Consider the following 16974-nt stretch of genomic DNA (forward strand, 5'->3'; position numbering starts at 1 on the left):
AAATAGGCAAATTGTAAAACGCTGCGAACAGAGTTCGAACCTGTGCGGGAATATCCCATTGGATTTTTAGTCCAACGCCTTAACCACTCGGCCATCGAAGCTGACAATTTCACTTCTTTGTTTCATTATCGAATGAAAACGGCATTAAAACACAACTACAAACATAGGCAAATTGTAAAACGCTGCGAACAGGGTTCGAACCTGTGCGGGAATATCCCATTGGATTTCGAGTCCAACGCCTTAACCACTCGGCCATCGCAGCTGACAATTTCGTTTCTTCGTTTCATTATCGAATAAAGACGGCATTAAAACACACCTACAAAAATAGCCAAACGCTGCGAACAGGGTTCGAACCTGTGCGGGAATATCCCATTGAATTTCGAGTCCAACGCCTTAACCACTCGGCCATCGCAGCTGACAGTTTCGCTTCTTTGTTTCATAATCGAATCAATACAGCATTAAAACACACCTATAAAAATAGACAAAACGCTGTGAACAGGGTTCGAACCTGTGCGGGAATATCCCATTGGATTTCGAGTCCAACGCCTTAACCACTCGGCCATCGCAGCTGACAGTTTCTCTTCTTTGTTTCATAATCGAATAAATACAGCATTAAAACACACCTACAAAAATAGGCAAATCGCTGCGAACAGGGTTCGAACCTGTGCGGGAATATCCCATTGGATTTCAAGTCCAACGCCTTAACCACTCGGCCATCGCAGCTGACAGTTTCTTTTCTTTGTTTCATTATCGAATACAGACAGCATTAAAACACACCTACAAAAATAGGCAAAACGCTGCGAACAGGGTTCGAACCTGTGCGGGAATATCCCATTGGATTTCAAGTCCAACGCCTTAACCACTCGGCCATCGCAGCTGAGAGTTTCTCTTCTTTGTTTCATAATCGAATCAGCACAGCATTAAAACACACCTATGCAAATAGACAAAACGCTGCGAACAGGGTTCGAACCTGTGCGGGAATATCCCATTGGATTTCAAGTCCAACGCCTTAACCACTCGGCCATCGCAGCTGACAGTTTCTTTTCTTTGTTTCATTATCGAATACAGACAGTATTAAATCACACCTACAAAAATAGGCAAAACGCTGCGAACAGGGTTCGAACCTGTGCGGGAATATCCCATTGGATTTCAAGTCCAACGCCTTAACCACTCGGCCATCGCAGTTGACAATTTCGCTTCTTTGTTTCAGTATCGAATAAAGACACAGGTACAAAAATAGGCAAATTGTAAAACGCTGCGAACAGAGTTCGAACCTGTGCGGGAATATCCCATTGGATTTTTAGTCCAACGCCTTAACCACTCGGCCATCGAAGCTGACAATTTCGCTTCTTTGTTTCATTATCGAATGAAAACGGCATTAAAACACAACTACAAACATAGGCAAATTGTAAAACGCTGCGAACAGGGTTCGAACCTGTGCGGGAATATCCCATTGGATTTCGAGTCCAACGCCTTAACCACTCGGCCATCGCAGCTGACAATTTCGTTTCTTCGTTTCATTATCGAATAAAGACGGCATTAAAACACACCTACAAAAATAACCAAACGCTGCGAACAGGGTTCGAACCTGTGCGGGAATATCCCATTGAATTTCGAGTCCAACGCCTTAACCACTCGGCCATCGCAGCTGACAGTTTCGCTTCTTTGTTTCATAATCGAATCAATACAGCATTAAAACACACCTATAAAAATAGACAAAACGCTGTGAACAGGGTTCGAACCTGTGCGGGAATATCCCATTGGATTTCGAGTCCAACGCCTTAACCACTCGGCCATCGCAGCTGACAGTTTCTCTTCTTTGTTTCATAATCGAATAAATACAGCATTAAAACACACCTACAAAAATAGGCAAATCGCTGCGAACAGGGTTCGAACCTGTGCGGGAATATCCCATTGGATTTCGAGTCCAACGCCTTAACCACTCGGCCATCGCAGCTGACAGTTTCTCTTCTTTGTTTCATAATCGAATCAGCACAGCATTAAAACACACCTATGCAAATAGACAAAACGCTGCGAACAGGGTTCGAACCTGTGCGGGAATATCCCATTGGATTTCAAGTCCAACGCCTTAACCACTCGGCCATCGCAGCTGACAGTTTCTTTTCTTTGTTTCATTATCGAATACAGACAGTATTAAAACACACCTACAAAAATAGGCAAATCGCTGCGAACAGGGTTCGAACCTGTGCGGGAATATCCCATTGGATTTCAAGTCCAACGCCTTAACCACTCGGCCATCGCAGCTGACAGTTTCTTTTCTTTGTTTCATTATCGAATAAAGACAGCATTAAAACACACCTACAAAAATAGGCAAAACGCTGCGAACAGGGTTCGAACCTGTGCGGGAATATCCCATTGGATTTCAAGTCCAACGCCTTAACCACTCGGCCATCGCAGCTGAGAGTTTCTCTTCTTTGTTTCATTATCGAATCAGCACAGCATTAAAACACACCTATGCAAATAGACAAAACGCTGCGAACAGGGTTCGAACCTGTGCGGGAATATCCCATTGGATTTCAAGTCCAACGCCTTAACCACTCGGCCATCGCAGCTGACAGTTTCTTTTCTTTGTTTCATTATCGAATACAGACAGTATTAAATCACACCTACAAAAATAGGCAAAACGCTGCGAACAGGGTTCGAACCTGTGCGGGAATATCCCATTGGATTTCAAGTCCAACGCCTTAACCACTCGGCCATCGCAGTTGACAATTTCGCTTCTTTGTTTCAGTATCGAATAAAGACACAGGTACAAAAATAGGCAAATTGTAAAACGCTGCGAACAGAGTTCGAACCTGTGCGGGAATATCCCATTGGATTTTTAGTCCAACGCCTTAACCACTCGGCCATCGAAGCTGACAATTTCGCTTCTTTGTTTCATTATCGAATGAAAACGGCATTAAAACACAACTACAAACATAGGCAAATTGTAAAACGCTGCGAACAGGGTTCGAACCTGTGCGGGAATATCCCATTGGATTTCGAGTCCAACGCCTTAACCACTCGGCCATCGCAGCTGACAATTTCGTTTCTTCGTTTCATTATCGAATAAAGACGGCATTAAAACACACCTACAAAAATAGCCAAACGCTGCGAACAGGGTTCGAACCTGTGCGGGAATATCCCATTGAATTTCGAGTCCAACGCCTTAACCACTCGGCCATCGCAGCTGACAGTTTCGCTTCTTTGTTTCATAATCGAATCAATACAGCATTAAAACACACCTATAAAAATAGACAAAACGCTGTGAACAGGGTTCGAACCTGTGCGGGAATATCCCATTGGATTTCGAGTCCAACGCCTTAACCACTCGGCCATCGCAGCTGACAGTTTCTCTTCTTTGTTTCATAATCGAATAAATACAGCATTAAAACACACCTACAAAAATAGGCAAATCGCTGCGAACAGGGTTCGAACCTGTGCGGGAATATCCCATTGGATTTCGAGTCCAACGCCTTAACCACTCGGCCATCGCAGCTGACAGTTTCTCTTCTTTGTTTCATAATCGAATCAGCACAGCATTAAAACACACCTATGCAAATAGACAAAACGCTGCGAACAGGGTTCGAACCTGTGCGGGAATATCCCATTGGATTTCAAGTCCAACGCCTTAACCACTCGGCCATCGCAGCTGACAGTTTCTTTTCTTTGTTTCATTATCGAATACAGACAGTATTAAAACACACCTACAAAAATAGGCAAAACGCTGCGAACAGGGTTCGAACCTGTGCGGGAATATCCCATTGGATTTCAAGTCCAACGCCTTAACCACTCGGCCATCGCAGCTGACAGTTTCGTTTCTTTGTTTCATTATCGAATACAGACAGTATTAAAACACACCTACAAAAATAGGCAAAACGCTGCGAACAGGGTTCGAACCTGTGCGGGAATATCCCATTGGATTTCAAGTCCAACGCCTGAACCACTCGGCCATCGCAGCTGACAATTTCGTTTCTTTGTTTCATTGTCGAACGAAGACAGCATTAAAACACACCTACAAACTAGGCAAAACGCTGCGAACAGGGTTCGAACCTGTGCGGGAATATCCCATTGGATTTCAAGTCCAACGCCTTAACCACTCGGCCATCGCAGCTGACAATTTCGTTTCTTTGTTTCATTGTCGAACGAAGACAGCATTAAAACACACCTACAAACTAGGCAAAACGCTGCGAACAGGGTTCGAACCTGTGCGGGAATATCCCATTGGATTTCAAGTCCAACGCCTTAACCACTCGGCCATCGCAGCTGACAATTTTGCTTCTTTGTTTCATTATCGAATAAAGACAGCATTAAAACACACCTAGAAAATAGGCAAAACGCTGCGAACAGGGTTCGAACCTGTGCGGGAATATCCCATTGGATTTCAAGTCCAACGCCTTAACCACTCGGCCATCGCAGCTGACAATTTCGCTTCTTTGTTTCAGTATCGAATAAAGACACAGCTACAAAAATAGGCAAAGTGTAAAACGCTGCGAACAGAGTTCGAACCTGTGCGGGAATATCCCATTGGATTTCAAGTCCAACGCCTTAACCACTCGGCCATCGAAGCTGACAATTTCGCTTCTTTGTTTCATTATCGAATGAAAACGGCATTAAAACACAATTACAAACATAGGCAAATTGTAAAACGCTGCGAACAGGGTTCGAACCTGTGCGGGAATATCCCATTGGATTTCGAGTCCAACGCCTTAACCACTCGGCCATCGCAGCTGACAATTTCGTTTCTTCGTTTCATCATCGAATAAAGACGGCATTAAAACACAACTACAAAAATAGGCAAAACGCTGCGAACAGGGTTCGAACCTGTGCGGGAATATCCCATTGGATTTCGAGTCCAACGCCTTAACCACTCGGCCATCGCAGCTGACAATTTCGTTTCTTCGTTTCATTATCGAATAAAGACGGCATTAAAACACACCCACAAAAATAGGCAAAACGCTGCGAACAGGGTTCGAACCTGTGCGGTAATATCCCATTGGATTTCAAGTCCAACGCCTTAACCACTCGGCCATCGCAGCTGACAGTTTCGCTTCATTGTTTCATTGTCGAACGAAGACGGCATTAAAACTAGTGATGGGACGAGTACCCGGTACCCGGTACTCGGTATCGAAGGTATCGAACGATTTCCGTTGTATCGATACTCGTACTCCGTATCGAAATATTTTGTCTCAGTTTTCGATACCAACGTGCGAGTACCGAAGGCCGATTTACACCATAAGAATACGGGCAACTTTTGGCCAATATTTGCTTCGGACAGCACAAAATTGGAAAAAAGTCCCGCCAGTTTACGTACGTCTTTTTCGCTATCACGTGGTGATTACATTTTTCGGCATATGTGTGCGCACGCCTTTACCCCGAGCATGGCAGATAAATTAGCTAGTGATATACAACTAAGTACAACACTACACTTAAGTACTCGGTAATCGTACTCGGTACTCGGTATCGAAGATATATACATGTGGTACTCGTACTCGGTATCGGTACTCGCTTCAAATTCTGGTATCGTCCCATCACTTTAAAACACACCTTATATAGGCAAAGTGTAAAACGCTGCGAACAGGGTTCGAACCTGTGCGGGAATATCCCATTGGATTTCAAGTCCAACGCCTTAACCACTCGGCCATCGCATCTGACAATTTCGTTTCTTCGTTCATTGTCGTATGCAGACAGCATTAAAACACACCTAAAAATAGGACAAACGCTGCGAACAGGGTTCGAACCTGTGAGGGAATATCCCATTGGATTTCAAGTCCAACGCCTTAACCACTCGGCCATCGCAGCTGACAATTTCGTTTCTTCGTTTCATTATCGAATAAAGACGGCATTAAAACACACCTACAAAAATAGGCAAAACGCTGCGAACAGGGTTCGAACCTGTGCGGGAATATCCCATTGGATTTCAAGTCCAACGCCTTAACCACTCGGCCATCGCAGCTGACAATTTCGTTTCTTCGTTTCATTATCGAATAAAGACGGCATTAAAACACACCTACAAAAATAGGCAAAACGCTGCGAACAGGGTTCGAACCTGTGCGGGAATATCCCATTGGATTTCAAGTCCAACGCCTTAACCACTCGGCCATCGCAGCTGACAGTTTCGCTCCTTCATTTATTATATCGAATGCAGACAGCATTAAGACACACCTAAAAAATAGGCAAAGTGTAAAACGCTGCGAACAGGGTTCGAACCTGTGAGGGAATATCCCATTGGATTTCAAGTCCAACGCCTTAACCACTCGGCCATCGCAGCTGAGAGTTTCGCTTCTTCGTTTATTATCGAGTGCAGACAGCATTAGGACACACCTAAAAAATAGGCAAAACGCTGCGAACAGGGTTCGAACCTGTGCGGGAATATCCCATTGGATTTCAAGTCCAACGCCTTAACCACTCGGCCATCGCAGCTGACAATTCCGTTTCTTTGTTTCATTATCGAATAAAGACAGCATTAAAACACCCCTATACAAAAATAGGCAAAACGCTGCGAACAGGGTTCGAACCTGTGCGGGAATATCCCATTGGATTTCAAGTCCAACGCCTTAACCACTCGGCCATCGCAGCTGACAGTTTCGCTTCTTTGTTTCATTGTCGAATAAAGACAGCATTAAAACACACCTTATGGAAAAGTGTAAAACGCTGCGAACAGGGTTCGAACCTGTGCGGGAATATCCCATTGGATTTCAAGTCCAACGCCTTAACCACTCGGCCATCGCAGCTGACAGTTTCGCTTCTTTGTTTCATAATCGAATCAACACAGCATTAAAACACACCTATAAAAATAGACAAAACGCTGCGAACAGGGTTCGAACCTGTGCGGGAATATCCCATTGGATTTCAAGTCCAACGCCTTAACCACTCGGCCATCGCAGCTGACAGTTTCGCTTCTTTGTTTCATTGTCGAACGAAGACGGCATTAAAACACACCTTATAGGCAGAGTGTAAAACGCTGTGAACAGGGTTCGAACCTGTGCGGGAATATCCCATTGGATTTCAAGTCCAACGCCTTAACCACTCGGCCATCGCATCTGACAATTTCGTTTCTTCGTTCATTGTCGAATGCAGACAGCATTAAAACACACCTAAAAAATAGGACAAACGCTGCGAACAGGGTTCGAACCTGTGAGGGAATATCCCATTGGATTTCAAGTCCAACGCCTTAACCACTCGGCCATCGCAGCTGACAATTACGTTTATTCGTTTCATTATCGAATAAAGACGGCATTAAAACACACCTACAAAAATAGGCAAAACGCTGCGAACAGGGTTCGAACCTGTGCGGGAATATCCCATTGGATTTCAAGTCCAACGCCTTAACCACTCGGCCATCGCAGCTGACAATTTCGTTTCTTCGTTTCATTATCGAATAAAGACGGCATTAAAACACACCTACAAAAATAGGCAAAACGCTGCGAACAGGGTTCGAACCTGTGCGGGAATATCCCATTGGATTTCAAGTCCAACGCCTTAACCACTCGGCCATCGCAGCTGACAGTTTCGCTCCTTCATTTATTATCGAATGCAGACAGCATTAAGACACACCTAAAAATAGGCAAAGTGTAAAACGCTGCGAACAGGGTTCGAACCTGTGAGGGAATATCCCATTGGATTTCAAGTCCAACGCCTTAACCACTCGGCCATCGCAGCTGACAGTTTCGCTTCTTCGTTTATTATCGAGTGCAGACAGCATTAAGACACACCTAAAAAATAGGCAAAACGCTGCGAACAGGGTTCGAACCTGTGCGGGAATATCCCATTGGATTTCAAGTCCAACGCCTTAACCACTCGGCCATCGCAGCTGACAATTCCGTTTCTTTGTTTCATTATCGAATAAAGACAGCATTAAAACACCCCTATACAAAAATAGGCAAAACGCTGCGAACAGGGTTCGAACCTGTGCGGGAATATCCCATTGGATTTCAAGTCCAACGCCTTAACCACTCGGCCATCGCAGCTGACAGTTTCGCTTCTTTGTTTCATTGTCGCACGAAGACGGCATTAAAACACACCTTATGGAAAAGTGTAAAACGCTGCGAACAGGGTTCGAACCTGTGCGGGAATATCCCATTGGATTTCAAGTCCAACGCCTTAACCACTCGGGCATCGCAGCTGACAGTTTCTCTTCTTTGTTTCATAATCGAATCAACACAGCATTAAAACACACCTATAAAAATAGACAAAACGCTGCGAACAGGGTTCGAACCTGTGCGGGAATATCCCATTGGATTTCAAGTCCAACGCCTTAACCACTCGGCCATCGCAGCTGACAGTTTCGCTTCTTTGTTTCATTGTCGAACGAAGACGGCATTAAAACACACCTTATAGGCAGAGTGTAAAACGCTGTGAACAGGGTTCGAACCTGTGCGGGAATATCCCATTGGATTTCAAGTCCAACGCCTTAACCACTCGGCCATCGCATCTGACAATTTCGTTTCTTCGTTCATTGTCGAATGCAGACAGCATTAAAACACACCTAAAAAATAGGACAAACGCTGCGAACAGGGTTCGAACCTGTGAGGGAATATCCCATTGGATTTCAAGTCCAACGCCTTAACCACTCGGCCATCGCAGCTGACAATTACGTTTATTCGTTTCATTATCGAATAAAGACGGCATTAAAACACACCTACAAAAATAGGCAAAACGCTGCGAACAGGGTTCGAACCTGTGCGGGAATATCCCATTGGATTTCAAGTCCAACGCCTTAACCACTCGGCCATCGCAGCTGACAATTTCGTTTCTTCGTTTCATTATCGAATAAAGACGGCATTAAAACACACCTACAAAAATAGGCAAAACGCTGCGAACAGGGTTCGAACCTGTGCGGGAATATCCCATTGGATTTCAAGTCCAACGCCTTAACCACTCGGCCATCGCAGCTGACAGTTTCGCTCCTTCATTTATTATCGAATGCAGACAGCATTAAGACACACCTAAAAATAGGCAAAGTGTAAAACGCTGCGAACAGGGTTCGAACCTGTGAGGGAATATCCCATTGGATTTCAAGTCCAACGCCTTAACCACTCGGCCATCGCAGCTGACAGTTTCGCTTCTTCGTTTATTATCGAGTGCAGACAGCATTAAGACACACCTAAAAAATAGGCAAAACGCTGCGAACAGGGTTCGAACCTGTGCGGGAATATCCCATTGGATTTCAAGTCCAACGCCTTAACCACTCGGCCATCGCAGCTGACAATTTCGTTTCTTTGTTTCATTATCGAACAAAGACAGCATTAAAACACCCCTACACAAAAATAGGCAAAACGCTGCGAACAGGGTTCGAACCTGTGCGGGAATATCCCATTGGATTTCAAGTCCAACGCCTTAACCACTCGGCCATCGCAGCTGACAGTTTCGCTTCTTTGTTTCATTTTCGTACGAAGACGGCATTAAAACACACCTTATGGAAAAGTGTAAAACGCTGCGAACAGGGTTCGAACCTGTGCGGGAATATCCCATTGGATTTCAAGTCCAACGCCTTAACCACTCGGCCATCGCAGCTGACAGTTTCTCTTCTTTGTTTCATAATCGAATCAACACAGCATTAAAACACCCCTATACAAAAATAGGCAAAACCATGCGAACAGGGTTCGAACCTGTGCGGGAATATCCCATTGGATTTCAAGTCCAACGCCTTAACCACTCGGCCATCGCAGCTGACAGTTTCGCTTCTTTGTTTCATTGTCGAACGAAGACGGCATTAAAACACACCTTATAGGCAGAGTGTAAAACGCTGTGAACAGGGTTCGAACCTGTGCGGGAATATCCCATTGGATTTCAAGTCCAACGCCTTAACCACTCGGCCATCGCAGCTGACAATTTCGTTTCTTCGTTTCATTATCGAATAAAGACGGCATTAAAACACACCTACAAAAATAGGCAAAACGCTGCGAACAGGGTTCGAACCTGTGCGGGAATATCCCATTGGATTTCAAGTCCAACGCCTTAACCACTCGGCCATCGCAGCTGACAGTTTCGCTCCTTCATTTATTATCGAATGCAGACAGCATTAAGACACACCTAAAAAATAGGCAAAGTGTAAAACGCTGCGAACAGGGTTCGAACCTGTGCGGGAATATCCCATTGGATTTCAAGTCCAACGCCTTAACCACTCGGCCATCGCAGCTGACAGTTTCGCTTCTTCGTTTATTACCGAGTGCAGACAGCATTAAGACACACCTAAAAAATAGGCAAAACGCTGCGAACAGGGTTCGAACCTGTGCGGGAATATCCCATTGGATTTCAAGTCCAACTCCTTAACCACTCGGCCATCGCAGCTGACAATTTCGTTTCTTTGTTTCATTATCGAATAAAGACAGCATTAAAACACCCGTATACAAAAATAGTCAAAACGCTGCGAACAGGGTTCGAACCTGTGCGGGAATATCCCATTGGATTTCAAGTCCAACGCCTTAACCACTCGGCCATCGCAGCTGACAGTTTCGCTTCTTTGTTTCATTGTCGCACGAAGACGGCATTAAAACACACCTTATGGAAAAGTGTAAAACGCTGCGAACAGGGTTCGAACCTGTGCGGGAATATCCCATTGGATTTCAAGTCCAACGCCTTAACCACTCGGCCATCGCAGCTGACAGTTTCTCTTCTTTGTTTCATAATCGAATCAACACAGCATTAAAACACACCTATAAAAATAGACAAAACGCTGCGAACAGGGTTCGAACCTGTGCGGGAATATCCCATTGGATTTCAAGTCCAACGCCTTAACCACTCGGCCATCGCAGCTGACAGTTTCGCTTCTTTGTTTCATTGTCGAACGAAGACGGCATTAAAACACACCTTATAGGCAGAGTGTAAAACGCTGTGAACAGGGTTCGAACCTGTGCGGGAATATCCCATTGGATTTCAAGTCCAACGCCTTAACCACTCGGCCATCGCAGCTGACAGTTTCGCTTCTTTGTTTCATTGTCGAACGAAGACGGCATTAAAACACACCTTATAGGCAGAGTGTAAAACGCTGCGAACAGGGTTCGAACCTGTGCGGGAATATCCCATTGGATTTCAAGTCCAACGCCTTAACCACTCGGCCATCGCAGCTGACAGTTTCGTTTCTTTGTTTCATTATCGAATGCAGACAGCATCAAAACACACCTACAAAAATAGGCAAAACGCTGCGAACAGGGTTCGAAACTGTGCGGGAATATCCCATTGGATTTCAAGTCCATAGCCTTAACCACTCGGCCATCGCAGCTGACAGTTTCTCTTCTTTGTTTCATAATCGAATCAACACAGCATTAAAACACACCTATAAAAATAGACAAAACGCTGCGAACAGGGTTCGAACCTGTGCGGGAATATCCCATTGGATTTCAAGTCCATAGCCTTAACCACTCGGCCATCGCATCTGACAGTTTCGTTTCTTCGTTCATTGTCGAATAAAGACAGCATTAAAACACACCTACAAAAATAGGCAAAACGCTGCGAACAGGGTTCGAACCTGTGAGGGAATATCCCAATGGATTTCGAGTCCAACGCCTTAACCACTCGGTCATCGCAGCTGACAGTTTCGTTTCTTTGTTTCATTATCGAATACAGACAGTATTAAAACACACCTACAAAAATAGGCAAAACGCTGCGAACAGGGTTCGAACCTGTGCGGGAATATCCCATTGGATTTCAAGTCCAACGCCTTAACCACTCGGCCATCGCAGCTGACAATTTCGTTTCTTTGTTTCATTGTCGAACGAAGACAGCATTAAAACACACCTATAAAAATAGACAAAACGCTGCGAACAGGGTTCGAACCTGTGCGGGAATATCCCATTGGATTTCAAGTCCAACGCCTTAACCACTCGGCCATCGCAGCTGACAATTTCGTTTCTTTGTTTCATTGTCGAACGAAGACAGCATTAAAACACACCTACAAACTAGGCAAAACGCTGCGAACAGGGTTCGAACCTGTGAGGGAATATCCCATTGGATTTCGAGTCCAACGCCTTAACCACTCGGCCATCGCAGCTGACAATTTCTCTTCTTTGTTTCATAATCGAACAAATACAGCATTAAAACACACCTACAAAAATAGGCAAATCGCTGCGAACAGGGTTCGAACCTGTGAGGGAATATCCCATTGGATTTCGAGTCCAACGCCTTAACCACTCGTCCATCGCAGCTGACAATTTCGTTTCTTCGTTTCATTATCGAATAAAGACGGCATTAAAACAAACCTACAAAAATAGGCAAAACGCTGCGAACAGGGTTCGAACCTGTGCGGGAATATCCCATTGGATTTCAAGTCCAACGCCTTAACCACTCGGCCATCGCAGCTGACAGTTTCGCTTCTTCGTTTATTATCGAATGCAGACAGCATTAAGCCACACCTAAAAAATAGGCAAAACGCTGCGAACAGGGTTCGAACCTGTGCGGGAATATCCCATTGGACTTCGAGTCCAACGCCTTAACCACTCGGCCATCGCAGCTGACAATTTCGTTTCTTCGTTTCATTATCGAATAAAGACGGCATTAAAACACAACTACAAAACTAGGCAAAACGCTGCGAACAGGGTTCGAACCTGTGCGGGAATATCCCATTGGATTTCAAGTCCAACGCCTTAACCACTCGGCCATCGCAGCTGACAGTTTCGCTCCTTCATTCATTATCGAATGCAGACAGCATTAAGACACACCTAAAAAATAGGCAAAGTGTAAAACGCTGCGAACAGGGTTCGAACCTGTGAGGGAATATCCCATTGGATTTCAAGTCCAACGCCTTAACCACTCGGCCATCGCAGCTGACAGTTTCGCTTCTTCGTTTATTATCGACTGCAGACAGCATTAAGACACACCTAAAAAATAGGCAAAACGCTGCGAACAGGGTTCGAACCTGTGCGGGAATATCCCATTGGATTTCAAGTCCAACGCCTTAACCACTCGGCCATCGCAGCTGACAATTTCGTTTCTTTGTTTCATTATCGAATAAAGACAGCATTAAAACACCCCTATACAAAAATAGGCAAAACGCTGCGAACAGGGTTCGAACCTGTGCGGGAATATCCCATTGGATTTCAAGTCCAACGCCTTAACCACTCGGCCATCGCAGCTGACAGTTTCGTTTCTTTGTTTCATTATCGAATGCAGACAGCATTAAAACACACCTACAAACTAGGCAAAACGCTGCGAACAGGGTTCGAACCTGTGAGGGAATATCCCATTGGATTTCAAGTCCAACGCCTTAACCACTCGGCCATCGCAGCTGACAGTTTCTCTTCTTTGTTTCATAATCGCATCAACACAGCATTAAAACACACCTATAAAAAGAGACAAAACGCTGCGAACAGGGTTCGAACCTGTGCGGGAATATCCCATTGGATTTCAAGTCCAACGCCTTAACCACTCGGCCATCGCAGCTGACAGTTTCGCTTCTTTGTTTCATTGTCGAACGAAGACGGCATTAAAACACACCTTATAGGCAAAGTGCAAAACGCTGCGAACAGGGTTCGAACCTGTGCGGGAATATCCCATTGGATTTCAAGTCCAACGCCTTAACCACTCGGCCATCGCAGCTGACAGTTTCGTTTCTTTGTTTCATTATCGAATGCAGACAGTATTAAAACACACCTACAAAACTAGGCAAAACGCTGCGAACAGGGTTCGAACCTGTGCGGGAATATCCCATTGGATTTCAAGTCCATAGCCTTAACCACTCGGCCATCGCAGCTGACAGTTTCTCTTCTTTGTTTCATAATCGAATCAACACAGCATTAAAACACACCTATAAAAATAGACAAAACGCTGCGAACAGGGTTCGAACCTGTGCGGGAATATCCCATTGGATTTCAAGTCCATAGCCTTAACCACTCGGCCATCGCAGCTGACAATTTCGTTTCTTCGTTCATTGTCGAATAAAGACAGCATTAAAACACACCTACAAAAATAGGCAAAACGCTGCGAACAGGGTTCGAACCTGTGCGGGAATATCCCATTGGATTTCGAGTCCAACGCCTTAACCACTCGGCCATCGCAGCTGACAGTTTCGTTTCTTTGTTTCATTATCGAATAAAGACAGTATTAAAACACACCTACAAAAATAGGCAAAACGCTGCGAACAGGGTTCGAACCTGTGCGGGAATATCCCATTGGATTTCAAGTCCAACGCCTTAACCACTCGGCCATCGCAGCTGACAATTTCGTTTCTTTGTTTCATTGTCGAACGAAGACAGCATTAAAACACACCTACAAACTAGGCAAAACGCTGCGAACAGGGTTCGAACCTGTGCGGGAATATCCCATTGGATTTCAAGTCCAACGCCTTAACCACTCGGCCATCGCAGCTGACAGCTTCTCTTCTTTGTTTCATAATCGCATCAACACAGCATTAAAACACACCTATAAAAATAGACAAAACGCTGCGAACAGGGTTCGAACCTGTGCGGGAATATCCCATTGGATTTCGAGTCCAACGCCTTAACCACTCGGCCATCGCAGCTGACAATTTCGTTTCTTCGTTTCATTATCGAATAAAGACGGCATTAAAACACAACTACAAAACTAGGCAAAACGCTGCGAACAGGGTTCGAACCTGTGCGGGAATATCCCATTGGATTTCAAGTCCAACGCCTTAACCACTCGGCCATCGCAGCTGACAGTTTCGCTCCTTCATTTATTATCGAATGCAGACAGCATTAAAACACACCTAAAAAATAGGCAAAGTGTAAAACGCTGCGAACAGGGTTCGAACCTGTGATGGAATATCCCATTGGATTTCAAGTCCAACGCCTTAACCACTCGGTCATCGCAGCTGACAGTTTCGTTTCTTTGTTTCATTATCGAATACAGACAGTATTAAAACACACCTACAAAAATAGGCAAAACGCTGCGAACAGGGTTCGAACCTGTGCGGGAATATCCCATTGGATTTCAAGTCCAACGCCTTAACCACTCGGCCATCGCAGCTGACAATTTCGTTTCTTTGTTTCATTGTCGAACGAAGACAGCATTAAAACACACCTATAAAAATAGACAAAACGCTGCGAACAGGGTTCGAACCTGTGCGGGAATATCCCATTGGATTTCAAGTCCAACGCCTTAACCACTCGGCCATCGCAGCTGACAATTTCGTTTCTTTGTTTCATTGTCGAACGAAGACAGCATTAAAACACACCTACAAACTAGGCAAAACGCTGCGAACAGGGTTCGAACCTGTGAGGGAATATCCCATTGGATTTCGAGTCCAACGCCTTAACCACTCGGCCATCGCAGCTGACAATTTCTCTTCTTTGTTTCATAATCGAACAAATACAGCATTAAAACACACCTACAAAAATAGGCAAATCGCTGCGAACAGGGTTCGAACCTGTGAGGGAATATCCCATTGGATTTCGAGTCCAACGCCTTAACCACTCGTCCATCGCAGCTGACAATTTCGTTTCTTCGTTTCATTATCGAATAAAGACGGCATTAAAACAAACCTACAAAAATAGGCAAAACGCTGCGAACAGGGTTCGAACCTGTGCGGGAATATCCCATTGGATTTCAAGTCCAACGCCTTAACCACTCGGCCATCGCAGCTGACAGTTTCGCTTCTTCGTTTATTATCGAATGCAGACAGCATTAAGCCACACCTAAAAAATAGGCAAAACGCTGCGAACAGGGTTCGAACCTGTGCGGGAATATCCCATTGGACTTCGAGTCCAACGCCTTAACCACTCGGCCATCGCAGCTGACAATTTCGTTTCTTCGTTTCATTATCGAATAAAGACGGCATTAAAACACAACTACAAAACTAGGCAAAACGCTGCGAACAGGGTTCGAACCTGTGCGGGAATATCCCATTGGATTTCAAGTCCAACGCCTTAACCACTCGGCCATCGCAGCTGACAGTTTCGCTCCTTCATTCATTATCGAATGCAGACAGCATTAAGACACACCTAAAAAATAGGCAAAGTGTAAAACGCTGCGAACAGGGTTCGAACCTGTGAGGGAATATCCCATTGGATTTCAAGTCCAACGCCTTAACCACTCGGCCATCGCAGCTGACAGTTTCGCTTCTTCGTTTATTATCGACTGCAGACAGCATTAAGACACACCTAAAAAATAGGCAAAACGCTGCGAACAGGGTTCGAACCTGTGCGGGAATATCCCATTGGATTTCAAGTCCAACGCCTTAACCACTCGGCCATCGCAGCTGACAGTTTCGTTTCTTTGTTTCATTATCGAATGCAGACAGCATTAAAACACACCTACAAACTAGGCAAAACGCTGCGAACAGGGTTCGAACCTGTGAGGGAATATCCCATTGGATTTCAAGTCCAACGCCTTAACCACTCGGCCATCGCAGCTGACAGTTTCTCTTCTTTGTTTCATAATCGCATCAACACAGCATTAAAACACACCTATAAAAAGAGACAAAACGCTGCGAACAGGGTTCGAACCTGTGCGGGAATATCCCATTGGATTTCAAGTCCAACGCCTTAACCACTCGGCCATCGCAGCTGACAGTTTCGCTTCTTTGTTTCATTGTCGAACGAAGACGGCATTAAAACACACCTTATAGGCAAAGTGCAAAACGCTGCGAACAGGGTTCGAACCTGTGCGGGAATATCCCATTGGATTTCAAGTCCAACGCCTTAACCACTCGGCCATCGCAGCTGACAGTTTCGTTTCTTTGTTTCATTATCGAATGCAGACAGTATTAAAACACACCTACAAAACTAGGCAAAACGCTGCGAACAGGGTTCGAACCTGTGCGGGAATATCCCATTGGATTTCAAGTCCATAGCCTTAACCACTCGGCCATCGCAGCTGACAGTTTCTCTTCTTTGTTTCATAATCGAATCAACACAGCATTAAAACACACCTATAAAAATAGACAAAACGCTGCGAACAGGGTTCGAACCTGTGCGGGAATATCCCATTGGATTTCAAGTCCATAGCCTTAACCACTCGGCCATCGCAGCTGACAATTTCGTTTCTTCGTTCATTGTCGAATAAAGACAGCATTAA

The 16974-nt window shown here is 45.0% G+C and overlaps 1 protein-coding gene and 107 non-coding genes across 108 annotated transcripts in view; 1 reads left to right on the forward strand and 107 right to left on the reverse strand.

The window, feature by feature from the left end:
* Positions 1–16974, forward strand: part of LOC145212703 (dynein beta chain, ciliary-like) — a 96756-nt gene that overhangs the window by 37674 nt on the left and 42108 nt on the right. The window lies entirely within an intron of this gene.
* Positions 20–101, reverse strand: Trnaf-aaa (transfer RNA phenylalanine (anticodon AAA)). Its single transcript has one exon. It is a non-coding gene; the product is annotated as a tRNA-Phe (tRNA).
* Trnas-cga (transfer RNA serine (anticodon CGA)) lies at positions 181–262 on the reverse strand. Its single transcript has one exon. It is a non-coding gene; the product is annotated as a tRNA-Ser (tRNA).
* On the reverse strand, positions 334–415 carry Trnas-cga (transfer RNA serine (anticodon CGA)). Its single transcript has one exon. It is a non-coding gene; the product is annotated as a tRNA-Ser (tRNA).
* Trnas-cga (transfer RNA serine (anticodon CGA)) lies at positions 488–569 on the reverse strand. Its single transcript has one exon. It is a non-coding gene; the product is annotated as a tRNA-Ser (tRNA).
* Trnas-uga (transfer RNA serine (anticodon UGA)) lies at positions 642–723 on the reverse strand. Its single transcript has one exon. It is a non-coding gene; the product is annotated as a tRNA-Ser (tRNA).
* Positions 796–877, reverse strand: Trnas-uga (transfer RNA serine (anticodon UGA)). Its single transcript has one exon. It is a non-coding gene; the product is annotated as a tRNA-Ser (tRNA).
* Positions 950–1031, reverse strand: Trnas-uga (transfer RNA serine (anticodon UGA)). The gene has a single exon. It is a non-coding gene; the product is annotated as a tRNA-Ser (tRNA).
* Trnas-uga (transfer RNA serine (anticodon UGA)) lies at positions 1104–1185 on the reverse strand. The gene has a single exon. It is a non-coding gene; the product is annotated as a tRNA-Ser (tRNA).
* Positions 1254–1335, reverse strand: Trnaf-aaa (transfer RNA phenylalanine (anticodon AAA)). The gene has a single exon. It is a non-coding gene; the product is annotated as a tRNA-Phe (tRNA).
* On the reverse strand, positions 1415–1496 carry Trnas-cga (transfer RNA serine (anticodon CGA)). The gene has a single exon. It is a non-coding gene; the product is annotated as a tRNA-Ser (tRNA).
* Trnas-cga (transfer RNA serine (anticodon CGA)) lies at positions 1568–1649 on the reverse strand. Its single transcript has one exon. It is a non-coding gene; the product is annotated as a tRNA-Ser (tRNA).
* On the reverse strand, positions 1722–1803 carry Trnas-cga (transfer RNA serine (anticodon CGA)). The gene has a single exon. It is a non-coding gene; the product is annotated as a tRNA-Ser (tRNA).
* Positions 1876–1957, reverse strand: Trnas-cga (transfer RNA serine (anticodon CGA)). The gene has a single exon. It is a non-coding gene; the product is annotated as a tRNA-Ser (tRNA).
* On the reverse strand, positions 2030–2111 carry Trnas-uga (transfer RNA serine (anticodon UGA)). The gene has a single exon. It is a non-coding gene; the product is annotated as a tRNA-Ser (tRNA).
* On the reverse strand, positions 2184–2265 carry Trnas-uga (transfer RNA serine (anticodon UGA)). The gene has a single exon. It is a non-coding gene; the product is annotated as a tRNA-Ser (tRNA).
* Trnas-uga (transfer RNA serine (anticodon UGA)) lies at positions 2338–2419 on the reverse strand. Its single transcript has one exon. It is a non-coding gene; the product is annotated as a tRNA-Ser (tRNA).
* On the reverse strand, positions 2492–2573 carry Trnas-uga (transfer RNA serine (anticodon UGA)). The gene has a single exon. It is a non-coding gene; the product is annotated as a tRNA-Ser (tRNA).
* Positions 2646–2727, reverse strand: Trnas-uga (transfer RNA serine (anticodon UGA)). The gene has a single exon. It is a non-coding gene; the product is annotated as a tRNA-Ser (tRNA).
* On the reverse strand, positions 2796–2877 carry Trnaf-aaa (transfer RNA phenylalanine (anticodon AAA)). Its single transcript has one exon. It is a non-coding gene; the product is annotated as a tRNA-Phe (tRNA).
* Trnas-cga (transfer RNA serine (anticodon CGA)) lies at positions 2957–3038 on the reverse strand. Its single transcript has one exon. It is a non-coding gene; the product is annotated as a tRNA-Ser (tRNA).
* Trnas-cga (transfer RNA serine (anticodon CGA)) lies at positions 3110–3191 on the reverse strand. The gene has a single exon. It is a non-coding gene; the product is annotated as a tRNA-Ser (tRNA).
* Trnas-cga (transfer RNA serine (anticodon CGA)) lies at positions 3264–3345 on the reverse strand. The gene has a single exon. It is a non-coding gene; the product is annotated as a tRNA-Ser (tRNA).
* Trnas-cga (transfer RNA serine (anticodon CGA)) lies at positions 3418–3499 on the reverse strand. Its single transcript has one exon. It is a non-coding gene; the product is annotated as a tRNA-Ser (tRNA).
* On the reverse strand, positions 3572–3653 carry Trnas-uga (transfer RNA serine (anticodon UGA)). Its single transcript has one exon. It is a non-coding gene; the product is annotated as a tRNA-Ser (tRNA).
* On the reverse strand, positions 3726–3807 carry Trnas-uga (transfer RNA serine (anticodon UGA)). Its single transcript has one exon. It is a non-coding gene; the product is annotated as a tRNA-Ser (tRNA).
* Trnas-uga (transfer RNA serine (anticodon UGA)) lies at positions 3880–3961 on the reverse strand. Its single transcript has one exon. It is a non-coding gene; the product is annotated as a tRNA-Ser (tRNA).
* On the reverse strand, positions 4033–4114 carry Trnas-uga (transfer RNA serine (anticodon UGA)). Its single transcript has one exon. It is a non-coding gene; the product is annotated as a tRNA-Ser (tRNA).
* Positions 4186–4267, reverse strand: Trnas-uga (transfer RNA serine (anticodon UGA)). Its single transcript has one exon. It is a non-coding gene; the product is annotated as a tRNA-Ser (tRNA).
* Positions 4339–4420, reverse strand: Trnas-uga (transfer RNA serine (anticodon UGA)). Its single transcript has one exon. It is a non-coding gene; the product is annotated as a tRNA-Ser (tRNA).
* On the reverse strand, positions 4489–4570 carry Trnas-uga (transfer RNA serine (anticodon UGA)). Its single transcript has one exon. It is a non-coding gene; the product is annotated as a tRNA-Ser (tRNA).
* Trnas-cga (transfer RNA serine (anticodon CGA)) lies at positions 4650–4731 on the reverse strand. The gene has a single exon. It is a non-coding gene; the product is annotated as a tRNA-Ser (tRNA).
* Trnas-cga (transfer RNA serine (anticodon CGA)) lies at positions 4804–4885 on the reverse strand. Its single transcript has one exon. It is a non-coding gene; the product is annotated as a tRNA-Ser (tRNA).
* On the reverse strand, positions 4958–5039 carry Trnas-uga (transfer RNA serine (anticodon UGA)). The gene has a single exon. It is a non-coding gene; the product is annotated as a tRNA-Ser (tRNA).
* Positions 5570–5651, reverse strand: Trnas-uga (transfer RNA serine (anticodon UGA)). The gene has a single exon. It is a non-coding gene; the product is annotated as a tRNA-Ser (tRNA).
* On the reverse strand, positions 5721–5802 carry Trnas-uga (transfer RNA serine (anticodon UGA)). The gene has a single exon. It is a non-coding gene; the product is annotated as a tRNA-Ser (tRNA).
* On the reverse strand, positions 5875–5956 carry Trnas-uga (transfer RNA serine (anticodon UGA)). Its single transcript has one exon. It is a non-coding gene; the product is annotated as a tRNA-Ser (tRNA).
* Trnas-uga (transfer RNA serine (anticodon UGA)) lies at positions 6029–6110 on the reverse strand. Its single transcript has one exon. It is a non-coding gene; the product is annotated as a tRNA-Ser (tRNA).
* Positions 6190–6271, reverse strand: Trnas-uga (transfer RNA serine (anticodon UGA)). The gene has a single exon. It is a non-coding gene; the product is annotated as a tRNA-Ser (tRNA).
* Trnas-uga (transfer RNA serine (anticodon UGA)) lies at positions 6342–6423 on the reverse strand. Its single transcript has one exon. It is a non-coding gene; the product is annotated as a tRNA-Ser (tRNA).
* Positions 6498–6579, reverse strand: Trnas-uga (transfer RNA serine (anticodon UGA)). The gene has a single exon. It is a non-coding gene; the product is annotated as a tRNA-Ser (tRNA).
* Trnas-uga (transfer RNA serine (anticodon UGA)) lies at positions 6653–6734 on the reverse strand. The gene has a single exon. It is a non-coding gene; the product is annotated as a tRNA-Ser (tRNA).
* Positions 6807–6888, reverse strand: Trnas-uga (transfer RNA serine (anticodon UGA)). The gene has a single exon. It is a non-coding gene; the product is annotated as a tRNA-Ser (tRNA).
* Trnas-uga (transfer RNA serine (anticodon UGA)) lies at positions 6963–7044 on the reverse strand. The gene has a single exon. It is a non-coding gene; the product is annotated as a tRNA-Ser (tRNA).
* Trnas-uga (transfer RNA serine (anticodon UGA)) lies at positions 7115–7196 on the reverse strand. The gene has a single exon. It is a non-coding gene; the product is annotated as a tRNA-Ser (tRNA).
* Trnas-uga (transfer RNA serine (anticodon UGA)) lies at positions 7269–7350 on the reverse strand. The gene has a single exon. It is a non-coding gene; the product is annotated as a tRNA-Ser (tRNA).
* Trnas-uga (transfer RNA serine (anticodon UGA)) lies at positions 7423–7504 on the reverse strand. Its single transcript has one exon. It is a non-coding gene; the product is annotated as a tRNA-Ser (tRNA).
* On the reverse strand, positions 7581–7662 carry Trnas-uga (transfer RNA serine (anticodon UGA)). Its single transcript has one exon. It is a non-coding gene; the product is annotated as a tRNA-Ser (tRNA).
* On the reverse strand, positions 7733–7814 carry Trnas-uga (transfer RNA serine (anticodon UGA)). The gene has a single exon. It is a non-coding gene; the product is annotated as a tRNA-Ser (tRNA).
* On the reverse strand, positions 7889–7970 carry Trnas-uga (transfer RNA serine (anticodon UGA)). The gene has a single exon. It is a non-coding gene; the product is annotated as a tRNA-Ser (tRNA).
* Trnas-uga (transfer RNA serine (anticodon UGA)) lies at positions 8044–8125 on the reverse strand. Its single transcript has one exon. It is a non-coding gene; the product is annotated as a tRNA-Ser (tRNA).
* On the reverse strand, positions 8198–8279 carry Trnas-uga (transfer RNA serine (anticodon UGA)). The gene has a single exon. It is a non-coding gene; the product is annotated as a tRNA-Ser (tRNA).
* Trnas-uga (transfer RNA serine (anticodon UGA)) lies at positions 8354–8435 on the reverse strand. Its single transcript has one exon. It is a non-coding gene; the product is annotated as a tRNA-Ser (tRNA).
* Positions 8506–8587, reverse strand: Trnas-uga (transfer RNA serine (anticodon UGA)). The gene has a single exon. It is a non-coding gene; the product is annotated as a tRNA-Ser (tRNA).
* On the reverse strand, positions 8660–8741 carry Trnas-uga (transfer RNA serine (anticodon UGA)). Its single transcript has one exon. It is a non-coding gene; the product is annotated as a tRNA-Ser (tRNA).
* On the reverse strand, positions 8814–8895 carry Trnas-uga (transfer RNA serine (anticodon UGA)). Its single transcript has one exon. It is a non-coding gene; the product is annotated as a tRNA-Ser (tRNA).
* Trnas-uga (transfer RNA serine (anticodon UGA)) lies at positions 8972–9053 on the reverse strand. The gene has a single exon. It is a non-coding gene; the product is annotated as a tRNA-Ser (tRNA).
* Positions 9124–9205, reverse strand: Trnas-uga (transfer RNA serine (anticodon UGA)). The gene has a single exon. It is a non-coding gene; the product is annotated as a tRNA-Ser (tRNA).
* Trnas-uga (transfer RNA serine (anticodon UGA)) lies at positions 9280–9361 on the reverse strand. Its single transcript has one exon. It is a non-coding gene; the product is annotated as a tRNA-Ser (tRNA).
* Trnas-uga (transfer RNA serine (anticodon UGA)) lies at positions 9435–9516 on the reverse strand. Its single transcript has one exon. It is a non-coding gene; the product is annotated as a tRNA-Ser (tRNA).
* Trnas-uga (transfer RNA serine (anticodon UGA)) lies at positions 9589–9672 on the reverse strand. Its single transcript has one exon. It is a non-coding gene; the product is annotated as a tRNA-Ser (tRNA).
* Trnas-uga (transfer RNA serine (anticodon UGA)) lies at positions 9747–9828 on the reverse strand. Its single transcript has one exon. It is a non-coding gene; the product is annotated as a tRNA-Ser (tRNA).
* Trnas-uga (transfer RNA serine (anticodon UGA)) lies at positions 9901–9982 on the reverse strand. The gene has a single exon. It is a non-coding gene; the product is annotated as a tRNA-Ser (tRNA).
* On the reverse strand, positions 10060–10141 carry Trnas-uga (transfer RNA serine (anticodon UGA)). Its single transcript has one exon. It is a non-coding gene; the product is annotated as a tRNA-Ser (tRNA).
* Trnas-uga (transfer RNA serine (anticodon UGA)) lies at positions 10212–10293 on the reverse strand. The gene has a single exon. It is a non-coding gene; the product is annotated as a tRNA-Ser (tRNA).
* Positions 10368–10449, reverse strand: Trnas-uga (transfer RNA serine (anticodon UGA)). Its single transcript has one exon. It is a non-coding gene; the product is annotated as a tRNA-Ser (tRNA).
* Positions 10523–10604, reverse strand: Trnas-uga (transfer RNA serine (anticodon UGA)). The gene has a single exon. It is a non-coding gene; the product is annotated as a tRNA-Ser (tRNA).
* Positions 10677–10758, reverse strand: Trnas-uga (transfer RNA serine (anticodon UGA)). The gene has a single exon. It is a non-coding gene; the product is annotated as a tRNA-Ser (tRNA).
* Positions 10833–10914, reverse strand: Trnas-uga (transfer RNA serine (anticodon UGA)). The gene has a single exon. It is a non-coding gene; the product is annotated as a tRNA-Ser (tRNA).
* Positions 10989–11070, reverse strand: Trnas-uga (transfer RNA serine (anticodon UGA)). Its single transcript has one exon. It is a non-coding gene; the product is annotated as a tRNA-Ser (tRNA).
* Positions 11143–11224, reverse strand: Trnas-uga (transfer RNA serine (anticodon UGA)). The gene has a single exon. It is a non-coding gene; the product is annotated as a tRNA-Ser (tRNA).
* Trnas-uga (transfer RNA serine (anticodon UGA)) lies at positions 11297–11378 on the reverse strand. The gene has a single exon. It is a non-coding gene; the product is annotated as a tRNA-Ser (tRNA).
* Trnas-cga (transfer RNA serine (anticodon CGA)) lies at positions 11450–11531 on the reverse strand. The gene has a single exon. It is a non-coding gene; the product is annotated as a tRNA-Ser (tRNA).
* Trnas-uga (transfer RNA serine (anticodon UGA)) lies at positions 11604–11685 on the reverse strand. The gene has a single exon. It is a non-coding gene; the product is annotated as a tRNA-Ser (tRNA).
* Positions 11758–11839, reverse strand: Trnas-uga (transfer RNA serine (anticodon UGA)). The gene has a single exon. It is a non-coding gene; the product is annotated as a tRNA-Ser (tRNA).
* Positions 11911–11992, reverse strand: Trnas-cga (transfer RNA serine (anticodon CGA)). The gene has a single exon. It is a non-coding gene; the product is annotated as a tRNA-Ser (tRNA).
* Trnas-cga (transfer RNA serine (anticodon CGA)) lies at positions 12065–12146 on the reverse strand. Its single transcript has one exon. It is a non-coding gene; the product is annotated as a tRNA-Ser (tRNA).
* Trnas-uga (transfer RNA serine (anticodon UGA)) lies at positions 12219–12300 on the reverse strand. Its single transcript has one exon. It is a non-coding gene; the product is annotated as a tRNA-Ser (tRNA).
* Positions 12371–12452, reverse strand: Trnas-cga (transfer RNA serine (anticodon CGA)). The gene has a single exon. It is a non-coding gene; the product is annotated as a tRNA-Ser (tRNA).
* Positions 12525–12606, reverse strand: Trnas-uga (transfer RNA serine (anticodon UGA)). Its single transcript has one exon. It is a non-coding gene; the product is annotated as a tRNA-Ser (tRNA).
* On the reverse strand, positions 12684–12765 carry Trnas-uga (transfer RNA serine (anticodon UGA)). The gene has a single exon. It is a non-coding gene; the product is annotated as a tRNA-Ser (tRNA).
* On the reverse strand, positions 12836–12917 carry Trnas-uga (transfer RNA serine (anticodon UGA)). Its single transcript has one exon. It is a non-coding gene; the product is annotated as a tRNA-Ser (tRNA).
* Trnas-uga (transfer RNA serine (anticodon UGA)) lies at positions 12992–13073 on the reverse strand. The gene has a single exon. It is a non-coding gene; the product is annotated as a tRNA-Ser (tRNA).
* Positions 13145–13226, reverse strand: Trnas-uga (transfer RNA serine (anticodon UGA)). The gene has a single exon. It is a non-coding gene; the product is annotated as a tRNA-Ser (tRNA).
* Trnas-uga (transfer RNA serine (anticodon UGA)) lies at positions 13299–13380 on the reverse strand. The gene has a single exon. It is a non-coding gene; the product is annotated as a tRNA-Ser (tRNA).
* Positions 13455–13536, reverse strand: Trnas-uga (transfer RNA serine (anticodon UGA)). Its single transcript has one exon. It is a non-coding gene; the product is annotated as a tRNA-Ser (tRNA).
* Trnas-uga (transfer RNA serine (anticodon UGA)) lies at positions 13609–13690 on the reverse strand. The gene has a single exon. It is a non-coding gene; the product is annotated as a tRNA-Ser (tRNA).
* Trnas-uga (transfer RNA serine (anticodon UGA)) lies at positions 13763–13844 on the reverse strand. The gene has a single exon. It is a non-coding gene; the product is annotated as a tRNA-Ser (tRNA).
* Positions 13916–13997, reverse strand: Trnas-cga (transfer RNA serine (anticodon CGA)). Its single transcript has one exon. It is a non-coding gene; the product is annotated as a tRNA-Ser (tRNA).
* Positions 14070–14151, reverse strand: Trnas-uga (transfer RNA serine (anticodon UGA)). The gene has a single exon. It is a non-coding gene; the product is annotated as a tRNA-Ser (tRNA).
* Trnas-uga (transfer RNA serine (anticodon UGA)) lies at positions 14223–14304 on the reverse strand. The gene has a single exon. It is a non-coding gene; the product is annotated as a tRNA-Ser (tRNA).
* Positions 14377–14458, reverse strand: Trnas-cga (transfer RNA serine (anticodon CGA)). The gene has a single exon. It is a non-coding gene; the product is annotated as a tRNA-Ser (tRNA).
* On the reverse strand, positions 14531–14612 carry Trnas-uga (transfer RNA serine (anticodon UGA)). Its single transcript has one exon. It is a non-coding gene; the product is annotated as a tRNA-Ser (tRNA).
* Trnas-uga (transfer RNA serine (anticodon UGA)) lies at positions 14690–14771 on the reverse strand. The gene has a single exon. It is a non-coding gene; the product is annotated as a tRNA-Ser (tRNA).
* Trnas-uga (transfer RNA serine (anticodon UGA)) lies at positions 14844–14925 on the reverse strand. The gene has a single exon. It is a non-coding gene; the product is annotated as a tRNA-Ser (tRNA).
* Positions 14998–15079, reverse strand: Trnas-uga (transfer RNA serine (anticodon UGA)). The gene has a single exon. It is a non-coding gene; the product is annotated as a tRNA-Ser (tRNA).
* On the reverse strand, positions 15151–15232 carry Trnas-cga (transfer RNA serine (anticodon CGA)). Its single transcript has one exon. It is a non-coding gene; the product is annotated as a tRNA-Ser (tRNA).
* Positions 15305–15386, reverse strand: Trnas-cga (transfer RNA serine (anticodon CGA)). The gene has a single exon. It is a non-coding gene; the product is annotated as a tRNA-Ser (tRNA).
* On the reverse strand, positions 15459–15540 carry Trnas-uga (transfer RNA serine (anticodon UGA)). The gene has a single exon. It is a non-coding gene; the product is annotated as a tRNA-Ser (tRNA).
* Positions 15611–15692, reverse strand: Trnas-cga (transfer RNA serine (anticodon CGA)). Its single transcript has one exon. It is a non-coding gene; the product is annotated as a tRNA-Ser (tRNA).
* Trnas-uga (transfer RNA serine (anticodon UGA)) lies at positions 15765–15846 on the reverse strand. The gene has a single exon. It is a non-coding gene; the product is annotated as a tRNA-Ser (tRNA).
* On the reverse strand, positions 15924–16005 carry Trnas-uga (transfer RNA serine (anticodon UGA)). Its single transcript has one exon. It is a non-coding gene; the product is annotated as a tRNA-Ser (tRNA).
* On the reverse strand, positions 16076–16157 carry Trnas-uga (transfer RNA serine (anticodon UGA)). Its single transcript has one exon. It is a non-coding gene; the product is annotated as a tRNA-Ser (tRNA).
* Positions 16229–16310, reverse strand: Trnas-uga (transfer RNA serine (anticodon UGA)). The gene has a single exon. It is a non-coding gene; the product is annotated as a tRNA-Ser (tRNA).
* Trnas-uga (transfer RNA serine (anticodon UGA)) lies at positions 16383–16464 on the reverse strand. Its single transcript has one exon. It is a non-coding gene; the product is annotated as a tRNA-Ser (tRNA).
* Trnas-uga (transfer RNA serine (anticodon UGA)) lies at positions 16539–16620 on the reverse strand. Its single transcript has one exon. It is a non-coding gene; the product is annotated as a tRNA-Ser (tRNA).
* On the reverse strand, positions 16693–16774 carry Trnas-uga (transfer RNA serine (anticodon UGA)). The gene has a single exon. It is a non-coding gene; the product is annotated as a tRNA-Ser (tRNA).
* Trnas-uga (transfer RNA serine (anticodon UGA)) lies at positions 16847–16928 on the reverse strand. Its single transcript has one exon. It is a non-coding gene; the product is annotated as a tRNA-Ser (tRNA).

Source organism: Phallusia mammillata, chromosome 2, assembly GCF_965637545.1.
Source record: "Phallusia mammillata chromosome 2, kaPhaMamm4.hap1.1, whole genome shotgun sequence".
NCBI classification, from domain to species: Eukaryota; Metazoa; Chordata; class Ascidiacea; order Phlebobranchia; family Ascidiidae; genus Phallusia; species Phallusia mammillata.